Here is a 19447-nt window from a genome sequence, read left to right on the forward strand (position 1 = left end):
ATTAACGAAAGCCTATTTTCTTTGTAAGGATGGTGTTGGAATTTATTAAGCAGCCTTACCTTGAGCTTAATGCCAAATAAGGAAGTCACTAACTTCATATATATACTTACTTAAGGCTAGAAATAGTTTCCCTTGACCTTTTTTATGTTTCATCTAGCCAAGTGTGAACACTAGCCATTTGTATATATTGATACTAAGCAAGACACATTCATTTCCTTGGAATAGAATACTTCTCAGCTTTCCCTCTTCTCTACTCACTTTTTTTCTTCTTGTAGTTTGTTGGATTCTTGTATAGCCTAATGGTTGCTTCCATAAATAGGATTGACTGTAGGTTTCTCCCTCTCATGAGCCGTTTTTCTACCCACCACTGATTGTGAGAGAGGATAAACACAAAGGATGTTCTCTTCTTGCCTCATCTAAGCAAGAAGAGAGCTCTACCTTCACCCCCAAAGCCATGGAGTCTCCTCAGTGTGATAATAAGAAGAGGATGTGAACAACTGGCTAGCACACCCACAAGGGAAGTTGCATTTGGGCTCTACAGTAAAGTGCCACCGATTGGAAAAATCCTAGGGTTTAGCTTCGATTCCCATCCATTTATGGCTATTGGGTTTACCCAATATTGCCTGGTGTTGACTAGGAGGTCACACTTCAAAAGACATCATTTGTCTTTGGAGATTTGGATGTTTTAGTTTTGTTTTGAGACATTCTTGTTGCAAAAGATTGGAAGGGGAACCCTACTTTCATTGGTGATTTGCATTAGATTTGAGCCCAAAATGCTTATATTTTAATTGCATTAAGCCAAGAAGTGGCTTGGGTAGTGTGATTAGGACTGATTATCACTCCTAAATGCTTTCAAAAACTTAAACTTTCAATCCTAATTAATTGAATTAGGCTATGGTTATTCTCTTTTCCTTTGATTTGGTTCATGCATTATTGAAATTGGTAGCATAGAGCATTTACAACAAATACACAGCTTGCATAATCACCCATACTTAGGGGGGGTTAGGGAGCTTAAAACATCCCATATAAGTCCGAGAAACCTTGAAAATTTTGAAAAACTATGTCAAAACACCACTTGGGTAAGGGAGTGAGTCCACATTCATGTGTAAAAAATTCATGGTGTGAGTTGTAACCGAGACGTAGTAAGATGTGCGATGTGAGCTTTAATAGGTGGGTTTTTATCCTCTCTTTTTTTGTATTTTTTGGTGTATCTAATTTGCGCCACTATTCATCGTGTTTGTGCTCTCACTCAGTTCTCATATCTAGGGTTTTTTGAATTCTTTTGTACATTGGCATCTTTTTTGTTAATATTGCCGTATTTTCAAGGCTCACCCCTGCACTAGCTCTTCACTTAGCTTACATCAGAGTTTTTTAGCTAGTTCTACTCTTGCTGCCGTTGTTCAGTCATTCAGCTTTCTTTTGACATTGGACTTCTGCTTCTGTTAGCTTTGATAAAACAACTCATATGGGATGCCAAAGATACAGAAGCACATGCACTTATTGCTCTATCCTAAAAACAAACGGCAAGTTATTCCTCACATCCGTTCACGTACATCCACTAAGAGTGCATGGGATGTCCTTGCCTCTCTATATTAGATGTGCAATGAAGCCCGAGTTGCCTATCTCCAAAAAAAGCTTGACTTGGAGCATCTAACAAAGGGTGAATCTATGGATGCATTTCTAACCTGTGTCAAGGATAACTGATCAATATTGATGAGGTTATTCCGGGCAGTTCCCTTGTCTCTACTATTCTTAATGGCTTGTCTGAATCATATCTAGGATTTACTACCACACTCTGCCTCTTGATAAAGAGGAATATAGATTTTTATACTTTTGATAAGTTGGTTGCCCTCCTCTTATAGGAAGAGTAGTCTCGTTTCAATAGGAACCATATGCTTGCTTTTAATCAGGCCGTTAGTGCCTCCCATTATGACAAAGGTAAATCTAGGGCTCCATCTTGTGCTAAGCCATGGGAAAAGCACAATCCTAGTCAAATACCCCTAAGCCAAAGAAGAGCCAACTGAGAAAAAGAAGAGATGCAATTACTATCAGAAACCTATCATGTTCTAGAGGACTACCGGAAGCGGAAGAGAGTGAGAAGAAGAAGAAGCAACAAGGACTTGTTGCCACTACAAGTGACAATGCAGAGGGAGAAAAGTTTACACATGATGGATATGTGCTGACAGTAATATGCACTGATCTGGCTGCCTCTTTTTTGTCCTTGTCGGATGCTGAGACTGGTACTTTGATTCCAGTGCCACTAAGCACATTACTTCATGCAAGAAGCTATTTATCACCTTGAGAGATGCTCCGTTAGGTAGAATAGTTTTGCATGCTAATAATACATCATATGCCATCAAAGGCATTGGCAATGTGGAATTGACTTCATGTTCTGGGAGTACTTATACTCTTGCTGACACCTTGTATGTACTTGAAATCTGTAAGAACCTCATTTCTATCTCAGCACTTGCCAAAGCTAGCTTAAAGATCCAGTTTTCTCATCATTGTTGTTCCATTCACAATAGAACTGATTCTGATGTGCTTTTCTTATATGGTACATTGCGCAATGGCATGTACAGGCTTGACATGTATGACAGGAGTCTTGATCCTCATGCAGATGCTTTGATTGTTTCCATGCTACATATCGAGCATGACAGTGAGCTTTGGCATGCTTGGTTTGGTACTTGAATTTTCCATCTCTTCTGTGTGGTTACAAGAACCAAGCTATGCATAGGTTCATGAGCTACCGCATATGCAGCTTCTCCACAAGAATGTTTGAAGGGATGTATACTGGGAAAGATGCATCGTTAGTCCTTTCCAAAAGACGGCATTGTGTGTGCTACTTGCCCACAGCTTGTGCACAGTGATCTCTGTGGTCGTATGTGGGCTCCTTCTTTCGGTGGACATATGTACTTCATGACTTTCATCGATGACTACACACGCTTTTGCTAGGTGTATGGTCTGAAGGTCAAGTCAGATGTATTTTTAGTTTTCTGTTTCTTCCTCTTTCTAAGAACACTTGCAACCATACGCTAATGACATTGTGTACCGATCGAGGGGGTAATATTTGTCAAATGAGTTTGTGTACCGATCGAGGGGGTAATATTTGTCAAATGAGTTTACTGCTTTTATGTTGTCCTGTGGCATTTCTCATGCCTTATAAACCATAGCAGAATGGTATGGCTGAATGCCGGACACTCATGGAAATGGCCAGATGTATGCTCAAAAGTAAAGATCTGTCTTCTCGATTTTGGCTTGAAGCAGTCATGTGTGCTAATTATGTATTGAACCGTTGTCTGATTAAGGCCTTGAAATCTATGACGGCTTATGAAGCTTGGAATGGCAGATTTCCAGTCATTACTCATATGCACATTTTTGGTTGTCTGTCTTATGTGCATGTACCAACACATCACAAACATAAGCTTAAAGCAAAGGCTTTGAAATATATCTTTGTGGGGTATAGCAGTGAGAGCAAAGGATATCAACTATATGTTCCATCCAGTTGAAGCTAATTGTTCCATCCAGTTGAAGCTAATTGTATCTAGAGATGTCATTTTTGATGAATCTGCATCTCAACCTATGCTTTCCTGTTGGCTATAGCCATCCATTCTTCTTGGCTTGGTATCAGAAGATACATGCATACTTGCTCTCTTGCCTATGTTAAAATAGCCCCACTGAGAGAACTCTTTATAGCTACAAACAAGGGGATCATCTCCTTATCCTGAACCTTTATGTGGATGATTTGCTCGTGTGACAGGCCCTAACGAGAGGCACATTGTAGCTTTCATAGCTAACCTAAAGAATGCATTTGATGTTTCCAACATGGGTCTTCTACATTATTTTTTTGGGTATCCAGTTGGGGGGGGAGGCATCATGTTATCTCAAAGAAGATATTGATGAATAGGGCACTTGATACATCTATTCTAAAAGATGATCTTAGATGGTTTAGTGTTCAATCTGAAAACAATATATTGTCTTTGGGATCCTTTGAGGTAAAATTTATTAGACTCAGATATGTTTGTGAAAAAAGAATTATATATTTAAAAAAATGATGGTTCCTATGTTTCTTATGTATTGCAGGTAGAATAAGAGAATTTTGATGTTCTACATTGGGCCTTTCATAAGACATCGATACCCGAGATCATCAACGAGCAGAGAAATGGCAAAATCTTGGATGTGGAAGGCATGAGACAATATAAGTGGAGTGGAATATGGCGGGTGATCTTAAAACTCTGAAATGTATGCACAATGTGTCAAAGGGTGCCAATTCAAAAAGTCCCTGCTTATATTGCATGTGCAGTGCGAGGTATTGGAAGAAGGCACCAGATAGGCACTTGAAAGACCCAAACTTCAAGCCAATTCTCAATATTCCATTGTCAACATTTGTACAATGCATGCTCTTTAAAGAATCATTAAAAAACTCTTGTTTTTATACATATGTTTTGCATGGACTCTACAACCCAATACAACAAAGGGTAACATCCATCAAAGCACTAGAGAAAGTTCTATCAGACATTGGTTTGCATGGTGGACATGCAAAAATTGAACAAGATGAAAAAAGGTCTAAGGATGGGAAGAATGTACCTAAGATACCTTCAATTGGGGGTGTTAAAGCAAGAAGGTTTCTATTTGAACCAACATCAGAAGGTCGTAGAAGAAGACGATTAGTCCAAATCGTAAAATACAACAGATGGAAGTGCATTCACAATGTAGTAGTAGACCATGCAGACAATGGTCAAGCAAGAACACGGAAAGCCAAGGTGTGGAAATCTCTAGACACTATGTTTAAGTTTTGTGATAAGGAAGTGTGGACGAAGAAGGACCATGAGATATTTCAAACAGTGCTAGATGAGTTCAAGAGATCAATGATTGATGCATGGATGGATCAACAGATCACCCACTATATGGTATTAGATTGATTATGCATTGAACTATATATTAAAAAATATACTAATCAATGTATTCTTTTATTCTCTTTGTAGCATATTATATAAAATCATACCCCTTGGTTTGCAAAGAAGTATGATAGTTCATCAATATGGTCAACCCAAGGAATGGAGAAAACACATTATCAAGCACGCTTCGGGTATTTCAATCATACAAGACATGGTGGAGGAGCAAAAAAAGCTAACAATTTAGAGGAATTACATCAGTGGCCATATAGGAAGCTTGTACTACACAAAGCCAAAAAGAAGTAGCAGTTCAAAGCATTCGAAATTAATCAAGCAGTGAAACTTGTAAATAAAGAAAGAAAACAAGATATATGGAGGAGATCTAATGCCAGTATTAAGCATGCAAAATGGCGAGGCACAAAACAAAGAAATGGAAAGATTTGGATGCCCATAGATCCATGATTAACATTTCAAATTAAGAAATGATCCTATCCAAAAGTGTCATGACATTACATGAGAGAGAATATTATTACAAGAGATAGGAATATACTACTACTCCTTAACCTAATCACTAACACCCTCCGATGCATGAAGCCTTGAATTTTTTGAAGATGGCTCTATAACATCCTATAACTGTAAAACTGGAGGAACCCTCAGTTTTGTGAATCTGAGAAGCTCCCTTTTGCCATAATCACTTAGCATATTGCGATCCTTAACCCCACATGCCAATCCATAAGCAGTATAGGCTAAGTAATATACCCCTTAGTACATAGACTCCAGGGCCCTGCCCAAAGATTCGCTACATTAACTGCTTCTCCAAAAGCATGACTTTGTCTGCTTCTCCAAAAACATGACTTTGCCCCAAGGTATCTGGATAATGCCTTGATTACAAATAAAGGAAATTTTGCATTGTCTTGCGAGAATTTTTTGTGGAATATAATAAATTGTGAAAAATTTAATCGGTTTATGTACTCTCCCAATGTTGAGTCCATTCGAGTCCTCCCACACGTTTGCCTGCTCCGCGCCCGAGAAACTCATCCTCAAACACAACCAGCTGCAAAACAATGTTGTCGATGAGTCAACACAACAAATAGAATAAGCTACTCAGCATGATAAAAATTCATTAACAAGTAAACAAACCTTCTGATTTTCGTTCATTAACAAGTAAATCATCTATCCATATATCAGTTGGTGTCCTAGATCGCTGATGAGGATGCCCCTTCCCTTCCCATCTGAATAGCCCAAAATTCCTCTTCAATGGGAAGGTTGGCTTCATAGAGCAAATTGCATCCTTGTACATCATAGATAATGTGTTGGCAGCAGAATGGAACTTGCTTTCCTTGACATTTGAATCCAATAAGAGATATTTATCCAAATCTGGATCGACAAAATCTTCATCTTCCTCAAGATTCTGTGCAATGATGGCTAGACAGTAGTCTTCCCTTATGTCAAACACAGCTTGAATATCTGTAGTTAACAAATATTCATTGTCACAATAGGAAATGTGGGGAGGAGTGGGGTTGGAATGTCCCCTGCTTCCTCTATCATAGAGGGCTGCTTGTCACCTACAACCACTAAGGTGTCTTCTCTTCTGAGCGCGTCAATATCCAACTGCTCACTTAAGTCCCTCTTTGCATAGCCAAGTTTATCTCCTCCGCAATCTCTTGAACTTCATCTTCTGCTCTTGGAGGTTCCTCTGCCTTCTCCTCAATTTCTTCATTTGTAACTTTTTCATCCTCAAGCAGCACATGCAAGTAGCAGATAAATCCATAGTGGTAGGTGACCGACAAACGACACTTGCGATTGTGAATGGGGCACTTACTGTGTGTCTTCTTCTTATCATCTGGCACCTTTAAAACATCCCTGTTTAACTTTTGTCTTAGGGTTGTTGAAGTCTCAATATCATTCCGGTGCATGTATTGAACGTCGTTAAACGTGACTGTACCATTTGAAGTGATCCGCTGAAATTGTTGCTCTTTCTCCTCAAGATACGAAGAACGTGCAGAAACAATCATGTCTTTGATGGAAAAATTGAAATTAAACACGTGTGAGATTTCAGGATGGCGATGATGTTGTCGAACTTTATAAAGGAAGTCGAACAAATTTTCATCTAGGGTTTGAATGCCAGCATCATCAGACTTGACCTCAATCCCGAAAGGAACCATCTACAAGCCAGGAAATATGTCACAACGATGACGAAAGTTCTGTGTAAGATAATAAAGGATTAGGCAAGATCTGTATAACGCGATAAGGGTGGGAGAATTCTCATCGAGATCTCTAATCGTGTTGTAGTGATTTGATGAAATATTAGTGAGAAAATGAAAATGCAAAGAAAAATGTGCCAAATCACTACAACGCGATATGTGTGGGAGAATTCCCACCGAGGCCTCTCTTCACGTTATAGTGATTTGATGCAATATTTCAAAGGAAATGATGGTGGTAAGCAAAATCACTACAAGAATGACAATAGGACAAATCACTATAACGTGATATGGGTGGGAGAGTTCTCACCGAGATCCCTCTTCGCGTCGTAGTGATTTGATGAAATATTTGTAAGAAATCAGTTTCTTACAAATCTAAACGCAGAAATCTTTGAAAAAGCAAAAAAAGGGCCGACAGTAGGACAAATCACTATAACGTGATATGCGTGAGAGAGTTCGAACCTACAACAGTTCTCACACCGAGATCCCTCTTCGCGTTGTAGTGATTTGATGAAATATTTGTAAGAAATAAATTAATTTCTTAAAAATCTAAATGCAAAAATCTTCAATGGAATATTTATAAAAGAATTATATAATTTCCACCAAATTGAAACGCGAAAATCTTTGAAAACATACCGCAAAATTCACTGGGAGAGCGAGAAGCAAGAAACAAAATTGACTTTACGAGAGCAAGAAGCAACGTGCCGATCATAACTGCGAGAAAAATTACAAGAGAGAAAGAAGCACAAATAATGAATGTGGGTCAGCTTTATCTATCTCAAGATTATTCTCACTGCATCCAAATTTCCTTGGGCTTTGCATAAACTAACTCACAAGCCCAACCGCATAGCAAAAATCCAGTCTAATGATAGTCATGTATATCAAACTACCAACCATCTTTCTATACATTGTTACATCCTCAATCTATTCACTACAATCAACCCTTAGCTTCACATTTTTCTCCAATGGTTGCTCATTGGCTTACAACCTATCATGACATACTTTGCTAGCATATTCAATGCATACTGCCTTTGAACCAACTTTCTTTGTTTTCACCACTTCAATGCATACTGCCTTTGAACCAACCAAATGCTTTTCTTTGTTTTCACCACTTCAATGCCAAGAAAATATCTCAATTCTCCCAAGTCTTTCATGTCAAATTCACCACATAATGAAGCTTTCACATCAACAATATCCTTGCTTGAATCACCTGTCACAATCAAGTCATCTACATAGGTAACAATCACCACAATACCATGGGTTGTCTTCTTTGCATATAGTGATGAATTTGATGTTCCCACATGAAAGCTAATGCTAATGAGATACCTGCTTATCTTGTCTATCCAAGCATATGGTGCTTGCTTCAATCCATACAAGGCCTTCTTCAACTTACATACATATGTAGGATATTTGGGATGCACATAGCCTTCTAGCTGCTCCATGAACACTTCTTCTTGTAATTCACCATTTAGAAATGCATTCTTTACATCCATTTCATGCATTTACTAACCGTTTATGTAGCCAATGTAATCACGTATCTCAATGTTCCCATCTTAGTCCCACGGGGCTAAATGTTTCATCATAATCCAAACCATGTGTGTGTGCATATCCCTTTGCGATGACCAACCTTACTTTGTGCCTTTCAATTGTTGATCCATCCGACTTACAGTTCACTTTATACACCTATTTGCAACCAATGACATTCTTTCTACCTAGTAATGCAACCAAGTCCCATGTATCATTTACCAAGGCATCCATTTCTTCGTCCATTGCTTTCTCCCATACATGCTTTCTAATAGCTTCTCCAAAACATGATGGTTCCACATGCTTTATCATTGATGTCATGTATGCATAATGCATTGCATACCCATCATATGTCAATCTCTCCACTGAATACCTAATCCTTTGTGACCTTCTCAAAACCTATGGATCACTTTGTATACCCTGTGCTCTAGCATGTGGAGAAACATATCTATTTTGCCTTACTCCTGGAGTACGTAAGGCTGGGATGTAAGGCTGGGATGCCAAGTTCTTTTGATTTCCTAGAGACAACGCTTTTTTTCTCATCCATGCAAGGCACAGCCCCGCTGGCCTAGTCTTCTAGAAAATAGTTGCCCGAGAACCTCTTTATCTCGCGTAGGACTTTCACTTAATCTGTTGGAAAGCTACCCAACTAATCGGGTCCACCCGTCCGTAGGATGACTCATAACCTGTTATGCCAATTACTTCAACCTTCTTTTTGCCTCTGTCAACAACACTTCCACTTGTGCTCACACTACCATGTCTCAACCTTCCTGATCATGGACTTACATGATCACCTTAAGTGGTCTTCTACTCATTTGACTATCCCTAGGAAATGGCAAACTTGCTTGTTTCCCAAATTGACATGCATCACAAACATGTGTGCTCCCATCATATTTGAATCTATCCCCAACAATGTCTTTTGTTTGCATAGATTTCAGATTTTGAATGTTTACATGACCAATCCTCTTGTGCCAAATATCAATGTCCGACACTATCCCATGACTATGAGAAAACATGGCTGACTTCAATTCTAGAATGCTTACATCTAGCTTGAACAATCTTCCTTTTTTTGACCTTTAACAATCAATTTGCAACCATACTTAAAGTCCTCTACAAAACAACCATGTTCATTAAATCTCACTTACAATCCTTGTTCAACCATTTGTCCAATTGATGCCAAACTTTTTGTAATAGATGGCACATACAACACCTCAGACATAGTTTTCACCCTGTCATCATGCATCCTCAATAGCACAATACCAACATGTGTAATAGGATGCTAAGTATCATCACCTGTGTAGGCGACATAACCCTGATTCTGTGTTGGCATCATGTTATCAAACCACTCTCCACCATGACATGTCATGTGGTTTGATGCACCTGAATCCATATACTATGTGGCATCACTCTCTTTGCGAGATATCATAGTACCCATCATATGCTTCATGGCAAACATGTAGCATTATATGGTAGTGATGTGTGTGAACACACTTAGGACCGTCGGAGCACTTTTTCCATCACTAGGAGGTCTTTTCCCTTAGGCATATGTACACCCTCTTATTTACTCATTTTGGGATGTGTACTTATCTTTTGTATCTCGCACACATTTTTTTATTCTAATCTAGTGAGTCTGTGTGATCTCAAGCTTCCCTATCTTGTGTGTGTGCATTGTTGCAAACCTAACCCTAATTCCAACAATTGGTATCAGAGCTAGCTTCCTTGACACTTGATTTAGTAGTCTGCCTCCCTCCTCATCACGACCTTGTTTTTCTGTCTCCGATTGAGATACCCTCTTAGGAGAAGAAGGTATATATTGTAGTGTGTTGTATACAAAGTATACGAAATTTTCGGGGTCTACAGTGCGATTCGAGCGCGTCTCGGGCGAATTTCGGGCACCGCAAGGTTTCTACAAATGTTCTAGAGAGGCATCATTTTCGATTGATTCTCCTCGATTTTGGGTGTTTGGGCTATGCAACGGCAAAGATTTGGTGTGCAGCAGAATCTATAGTGTCTTCAACAACATCGACCATCATACTTTTGCCACAGTAACACTCTATTTCTAATCTGTGTTATTTTTCATACACTTTGCAGGTGATTCAGTCAGTTGTGGCAGCCATCCGGGGTTGCATTCAGTGAATACTGAGTACTTGTAGTGTGTTGAAAGATTTTAACATTTTGCATTTAGCAGACAGTCATGGCTAGCAGTAGTGATGTATTCAACATGTCTGCTCTAAAGACAAACTTGATAGGACTAACTACCCATTGTGGTCCTATATGATGAGGCATGTATTGGTTGCTAAAGGCCTTTGGAATGTGGTCAATGGTAGTGAAACTCGTCTTGTTTCACAACTACCAGTGCAACAAAGTGTTGCAGATACATCTGAAGTAGAATCTGATACAGATATGGCTCCTCTACATGCACCACCAGTACCTCCCATTGCTGTGCTCAAACGAGATGGGATGGAAGGGATGCACAGGCACATGCATTGCTTACACTTTCTGTGAAGCGAAGCCTTATTCCTCATATTTGATCATGTAAGGCTTCAAAATAGGCATGGGATGCACTTGTTGCATTATACCAGGTGCGCAATGAAGCACATGTTGCATATCTGTGCAAATGGTTGGAGTCTGAGCACATGAATGAGGGAGACTCAATGGACAGATTCTTGACTAAGATTAAAGATTTTAAGGAGCAGCTCGCTAGTGTGGATGAGATATATCCTGATAGTACGTTGGTGTCCACAATTCTCAATGCATTGTCGAATTCTTATCAGAGTTTTATCTCTACTCTTAGACTCATGATGAAGGGAAATCCAAATTCCCTTACATTTGACGAGCTGATTTCATTACTCTTGCAAGAAGAGCAGTCTAGGCAAAACAGATCTGTTATGTGAGTTGGTAACCAACAAGCTTTTGTTGCCGATCAGAAAGGCAAAGGTAAAGCTTCTTCACATTGTGGCTATAAGCCAAAATCAGAATCCTTGGGTAAGGATGCAAAGAAAGAAGGTGATAAGCCTAAAAAGAAGAGCAAGTGTCACTATTGCAAGAAACCAAGGCACTACATAAATGAGTACAAGAAAAAGCTAAAGAAGGAGAAAAAAAAAGAATCGGGCATGATACATCTACACCAAGTACAGAGAAGTAGGAATCTACAAGTTTTGCTCAAGAGATGATTGGGCATAAACTGTACATTGTAGCTATGACCCTTCTCTTCATGATGTATGCATGTCAGTGATGACGATAGAATCGGATGCTTGGTACTTTGACAGTGGTGCTAGTAGCACATTACTTCACAAAAAAACAAAAACAGAAAAAAAAATCTTATCTCTAGAATCTATCCCAAGTGCAAGAACTGTCACATGTTTTTAAGCCTTAGCCTTGTCAGGCTTAATGGTGAAATTTGTGGATAACAGATATACAGTTCAAGATAGAAATGATAACTATTCTATCATTGCCTCAGGCACCTTGTTTTATGGTCTATACAACATGGATGTATTTGAGAAGTTGCAGCATGATGCTTACTCAGTCTTCTCTATAACTCGTGCTATGAGTGATGCTGCAGAATTATGGCATGCACGATTTGACCATCTGAATTATGGTAGTTTGTTACGCCTTCAAAGGCATGATATGGTATCTAAGTTGCCAACTCTTTAGACCCCTGCTAGACATGTATGTGAGGGGTGTATTCTTGGTAAAATACATCGGGCATCATTTCCAAAGAATGGATCTATGAAAGCTGTTAAGAAATTACAGCTTATACATATTTATGTATGTGGTCCTATGAGGACACCATCTATTGGGAAATATCTCTACTTCGTTACTTTTATTGATGATTACTCCTCCAGATATAGCTGGGTGTATCCATTAAAGTAGAAGTCAAAGCTTTTTATGTGCTTTAGGCACTTTGTATCCATAGCTGAAAATGCATGTGAATGTAAAGTTGGCACCCTTCATTCAGATCAAGAGGAAGAGTATATATCCAAGGAATTTCATACATATATCCAAGGAATTTCATCTATTGGGAAATATCTCTACTTCGTTACTTTTATTGATGATTACTCCTCCAGATATAGTTGGGTGTATCCATTAAAGTAGAAGTCAAAGCTTTTTATGTGCTTTAGGCACTTTGTATCCATAGCTGAAAATGCATGTGAATGTAAAGGTGGCACCCTTCATTCAGATCAAGAGGAAGAGTATATATCCAAGGAATTTCATATATATATGGCTAAAAAAGGGATAAGACATCAATGTACAATGCCATACACACCTCAGCAAAATGGTGTGGCTGAGAGAAAAAACAAGTCTCTCATGGAGATGGCACGATGTATGGTGAAAGCCCAAGATTTACCTCATGGTTTTTGGCTAGAGGTAACTATATGGGCAAACTATGTGTTGAACAAATACCCTACCAAGACCTTGCAGTCTAAAACCCCTTATGAAGCTTGGCATGGCAAGAAGCCTTTTGTGGCTAATTTGCATGTTTTTGGTTGTCTTGCTTATGCTCTTGTGCCTGAGCAACAATGCAGTAAGCTTGATGATAAGAAAGTTAATGCATATTTGTGGGATACAGTTCAGAAAGCAAGGGATATAGACTCTACCATCCGGCCTCAAAGCGTATTTTGGTAAGTAGAGATGTTTTTCTTGAAAACTCAGTTCAGCCCATGCTTTCATGTAAAAAACAACAGAATCTATGCTCACAAGACATGTTTGATTCGCTTCTACCTTTCTTTAATGGAGGACAGCCATATGTAGAGCAATTGAATACTCAACCAAGTGCTAAAATTCAGATTTTTGCAAGTGCAAAATTAACCTACAAATCAGTCTTTTGATGAGGCAATTATTGAGAATGTAGTGGATGAGAAGAGAGCAGCCATAGAAGAATCTAGGCGTATGCCAAAATGGCTTGTGCAGACATTGAGGGATAGCAAGTTGGCAGCTCCTTTACCTAGCAAAACTCGTGCAAGTTCTCATCATGCAGATTATTCTCATGTGGATCATATTCTCATTTCTACTTTATGTAATAAGAAGGAACATGTTTCCTTTGAGAGGAAGCACAAGATGGTGTTCATTGGATGCATGCTATGCAGGATGAGTATAACTCTATACTCAAGAATGACACCTAGTATTTGACAAATCTACCTCATGGCAAGAAGGCCATTTGTACTAAGTGGGTTTACAAGTTAAAACGCAAAGCACATGGTAGCATTGATCGCTACAAGGCCAGACTTATTGCAAAGGGATATACCCAGCAAAAGGGCATTGATTATGATGAGACCTTTGTACCCACATCTCGTATGATTACCATTAGGTGTCTCATTGCTTTCGTAGCACATCATGGGTGAAATGTACATCAGTTGGACATTAAGACCGCATTCTTGAATGGTGATTTACATGAGAAGAAGGTGTATGTATCGCAGCCTCCTGGTTTTGTGAAAAGAGAAGAGCCTAAAGTATGCAGGTTGAAAAAGGCTTTTTATGGCCTTAAGCAGGCTCCTAGAGCGCAGTATGAGAAGATTCGTGCATACTTGGTTACAAATGATTTTTGCAACAGTCCAACAGAGAGTACCCTCTATGTGAACAAGAGTAAGGATACATTTTCGGTCATCGTTCTATACGTTGATGATATGCTGCTCACACAGGACCCGATATAGATCAGATTTCAGTCTTTAAGACTGATTTGCAGTCATCGTTTGAGACGTCATATTTGGGACCCTTGCATTACTATTTGGGAATTCAGTTTATACAGTGCAATGATGGCATTGTTATGCTGCAATCTAAATATATACATAAGCTATTGAAGAGGTTTAATCTTGAAGACTGTAAACCTATGGCTACACCTATGGAGACAGGTACTCGACTTAGTCTTCAAGATGCAGGAGACTCTTTTGATGCTAGTTTGTATTAGTGGGCTATTGGATCCCTTCTTTATGTGTGCAACATGAGGCCAGATATACAGTATGCAGTCTCACAGTTGAGCAGATTCATGCATAGCCCAGATACGAAGCATTGGCAGGCTGTTAAGCGAGTTTTTCGCTATTTACAGGACACTCAGTATTTTGGATTATTTTATCCAAAGGGGGGTGAGTCACAGCTACATGCTTTTAGTGATTCCAGAATGAACTAGATGTTATGACACACGAGTGTACTAGAGTGGGTTTTTCTTTCGCCTTAGTGATTCATGTATATCATGCTCACCAAGAAGCAACCTGCAGAGTGGCCACTTCCAGCTCTGTGAAGCTACAATTGAGTGTGTGTGGCTCATACGTTTTATGGCTAATTTGGGTGTTGGACAGTTGTCTAGCACTATAATTTCACTGACATCATCTAGAGAGCACTAGCAGTTTGCAAGGAACCCAGTGTTTCATGCTCGCACTAAGTACATAAGGTGCATTACCACTATGTCAGGGAAAGACTCTCTGCAAACAGAAATTGGCTTGGTCTATGTGCCTACACATGACAACATGGCAGATTTATTCACGGACTCTTCCTCGTGAAAAGTTCAAAGCTTTTCGTAAAGCTTTGGGATTACTGCCTTTTTAGGATTGATCGGCCATACCTTGTACATGTTCACATCACCACTCTCTCCAGGGAAGATTTGTAACATTATATGGTAGTGATGTGTGTGAACACACTTAGAACCGCCGAGGCACTTTTTTCCTCACTAGGAGGTTTTTTTCTCCCTATGTATGTACGCCCTCTTATCTACTCATTTAGGGGTGTGTACTTATCTTTTGTATCTAGAACACATTTGTTTATTCTAATCTAACTTTACACCGCTCAGAAAATCTGAGGAACACATCCAAAAGAGTCCTCCACTTTTCGAAACACTCCAATGAACTCATACTTTGCATAGAAGTTCACCCAAGTAGCATTTGAGCTTGATTATATATGAACAGACCACTATGTCCTATTATGACAAGCTTTGCCGAGCCTTCAAATTCTTTAAATCATTGAGAAATGATCAAACCAAGTGTAAACCATATACAATTATATCCATACATGCTCCATATTGCATATGGACATCATCCAAGCTCATTACATACCAAATACTTTCAAAAAACTGCTCTCTATTTTGGTGTAAACCTGTAAACAATGATTAACAATCACTAATTCTACTCTAACCGCTTCAAATGTGATCCAAATTCAAGACCCAAGCATTCATTAGCTTTGTATCAATGTCCTCTAACTCTGTATGCAAGAAATTAGCCAAATGTTGAGTGAGGAGAGAGTAATTAGTAATTTAGTAAAGCTCTGTTCACTAATCACAATTAACAAGTTTTTTAATCATGCATTAATCAGCTCATTTTTCTTCATTACACCCAAATGAGGGCTTGGGGTCTTCAATAAACATCATACAATTACTCTCGGACCATTTTCTAAGGTGTTTGAGCCACCAATGGTTACAAATGAGATACTTTCAGCTCCTCCCAACAACAACCTGTAGAAGAAATGACGCTAGCTTTTTTGCACTCTTTTTGATGTTGGACAGCAGCTCCTAGGGTCTCGAATGCCTTGCCAAGATTTCTAGGGCTCAAATACATCATACATATTGACCATTCCATGCTTCAATGGCCACCAATCTGGCATTCTTTGTCATTCAAAACCGCCTTTCACAAGCCTGCAAATTCTTAAAAAAAATTTCTTCCGAGTGTTTAATGCATGCCAAATCAAGCATTTGCTTGTCGTCGGGCTGACTCCCAATGCTCGTACATCAAGTACATATGACCAAAATGCCAAACATGTGTATATGCTTGCATCTAACTTTAATGGAGAGCTTCAAAAAATAGATTTTTCCTTTTCTTGGGACAGCCACTTCTTGGCTTCAATCTCACTGAAAAAAACCTGCAATCCGCAAAGGGAGGCTAGATCTTCGTACCCGGTAGGCCAAGCTCTCAAATTTGATGTCGATGTGTGCTCCACATCTTCACTTCTCTCCCACAGCTTCAATGGCTTTCTTCACATCTTCTTTTCCCTCTTCTTCACTCGCTCACAAAACCCTAATAGAGAGCACCAGGCTCTTATACCATGAAAAGAGAGAAGATAGACACCAAGGTAGAGAGGCAAATCCTAACTAGCTCTCTGATTATCTCAAACCATCAACACATACATGATAGAGAAGCTCCATAGCTTTCCTTCATTGCACACCACAAAACACATTACTTTTTCCTAGTTATAAGTTCACAATGGAATAACCTAAGTCTAATGTCCACACACTTGGCCAGTTGGACGCGGCCATTATTGTCTCCACACACATTGCTAGACTGGTGTGTCCACACACTACCAACATCCACCAGATCTCGATGAGCTTACATTCTCAATAGAATTATAGATGCTGCCAATATCATAACTGCGGATCTAGAGTCCTCAAATGGTGGCCCAGCATTGACCATGGAGGCTATAAGCACATGCAGGAATCCCATGCCATCACATGCACATGAAAACCCCACCTCAGCTAGAAATGATATTGTTTACCCCCCATTCCGTAAGTTACCAAAGAACTTTCTACTCCAGTCAAATAAATGTGCATCATCGGAGAACAAGAACAGATACTTATTTACATACCTTTCTCTGCTTGTAGCAAGGGGTGTTTTCAAGACTATTAAATTGGGCTTCTTGATGGTAGGACACACACATGAGGATATCGATGCAACATTTAGCAAGTTCTCTAATAGATTATGAGTGGGCCAAACATTCACTTTCCCACATCTGTTGGATACATTCAAAAAATCTACATCATCCTCACCAGTACCATTTCTTCTTACACGGGTTTCTAACTTCAAGAGTTATGTGGATGGCTACCTATGTGATAGGCAAGACATGCTAGTGGGCATTTTGGAGGTCATTTGTAGGGCCTTGTAAGAAATTCACGAATTTCTAATTTCTCTCTAAAAAATGTATATAAAATAAATAAAAATTAAATTTCAAGATGTAAAAGTTCTATTCTTTCATTTAAGAACATTTGGAAGCTTGTCATAAAGTCCCTATACCTCATGTCTATATCCCACATTGCATTTATGATGTGAGAGATGTGGAATTGACGGCACGGAACACAAACACACCACTAGAAGAACGCAGATATTTGATATTGGCAGCATTGAACTCGGGCACACTTAGTAAACTCCAGCTGAGGGAATGGGACCAAGTTAAGAAATATAATAAACATGGCCACCAGATGCATCAATAAATCCCTCACATGCACATGGATAGGTCATGAGCTCCTTAAGCTAGGGGTCTAGTGTTCAAATCCCAGCTGGGCCAAGAGTCGTAGGGTAGCCCAAGTTTCATATATCTTTTTCCATTTCAACACACACACACACACACACACATGTATAAATGCATGCATCCAAACAAATGTGAACTTTGAATGAAATAAATCACTTTCAAAACTTAAGTTTTGGAATGTAAGGGAAGAGTAAAAAGGAAGTAAATGTTACAAATAAAACACTTTTCTCTTGATAGCCATTTGGTGCACATAGGGGTGCATGAGTTACTTTAGAATATTCTTATAGCTTCGAATGGCTATCTTTTACACATACACCCACCCACACACACACACACACACACACACACACACACACACATGTGTGTGTGTGTGTGTGTGTGTGTGTGTGTGTGTGTGTGTATGTATCTATGTATATGTATATGTTTGTGTGTGTGCATGTACACACACTTTGAATTCTAGTACCGTTTGGCACGATATTTAGACCTTAACAATGTTGGAACGTAATATGCGCACTAAATGGCTATGAACCATTGCTTTGTATGCTCCTATAGAGTTGCTTTAGAATATTCTCATATCTCCAAATGACTATCTTATAGCTCCAAATGACTATCTTATACACACATACACACACACATACCAACTTATAGTGATGTAAGTGTGTGTGTGTGTGTGTGTGTGAAAGATAACCATGTGTGTGCTAAAATGGTGAAGGGGATAGAGAAGAATACTTTATGCGCTCCATAGGGATGCATGAGTTGCTTTAGATTTACTTTATGCACTCCAAATGGCACTCTTTCACATAAACACAAAAACACACATTTTTATATACTGTAAAAGGTTTTATGTGTGGGTATGTGTGTGTGGGTATGTGTATGTGTATGTGTGTGTGTGTGTGTGTGTGTGAGAGAGAGAGAGAGAGGGAGAGTGTGTGTAGAGCATTTTGGCACGCATAGAAGATCACAAATTCTACATAACCTCCTTATCGCGCCAAATGGCCATCTAAGTCTTGCCTTGTATATATGTGCATATATGTATCTGTGAGATAGTGCATGTGTGTGTGTGTGTGTGTGTGTGTGTGTGTGTGAGAGAGAGAGAGAGAGAGAGAGAGAGATACACACAGACTGAAGTTCTCTCTCTCTCTCTCTCTCTCTCTCTCTCTCCACTAACACTAGAAACTAGATTTGAAAAAAAAATAGTAGTTTCTATTTTCAACTGAACGTTAAACCTCAACCGTACGATTGGCATATCACCACACGTGTACGGTCTCGAAAGACGTGACCAACGAATCAATTTTTGAAAGACGTGCCCAACATAATTTTGGCTTGATTGTTTTTACTCTCTTTTATAGCTCAAACCAATTTTGTGAACGAACCCATTTGTCAGTATTTATAACTAAAATTAGTAAATTTTAACATTTTTCTTAAGTGAACAAGTTGGCACCAAGAGGGGATGTTGAAAAGGGGTGCCTACTTATAAGATTACCTCAAATTAGATAGACTGGAGGCCTTTAACACTTTAAGATTCTAGGGTTTAGATGGCTAAATCAATTTGTGGAACCTTGTAATCACGTTTGGTGACAGTACTCGGATGGATGACCTCCCGGGAAG

Source organism: Cibotium barometz, chromosome 37, assembly GCF_041138505.1.
Source record: "Cibotium barometz isolate CiBa-2024 chromosome 37, ASM4113850v1, whole genome shotgun sequence".
Classification (NCBI taxonomy): domain Eukaryota; kingdom Viridiplantae; phylum Streptophyta; class Polypodiopsida; order Cyatheales; family Cibotiaceae; genus Cibotium; species Cibotium barometz.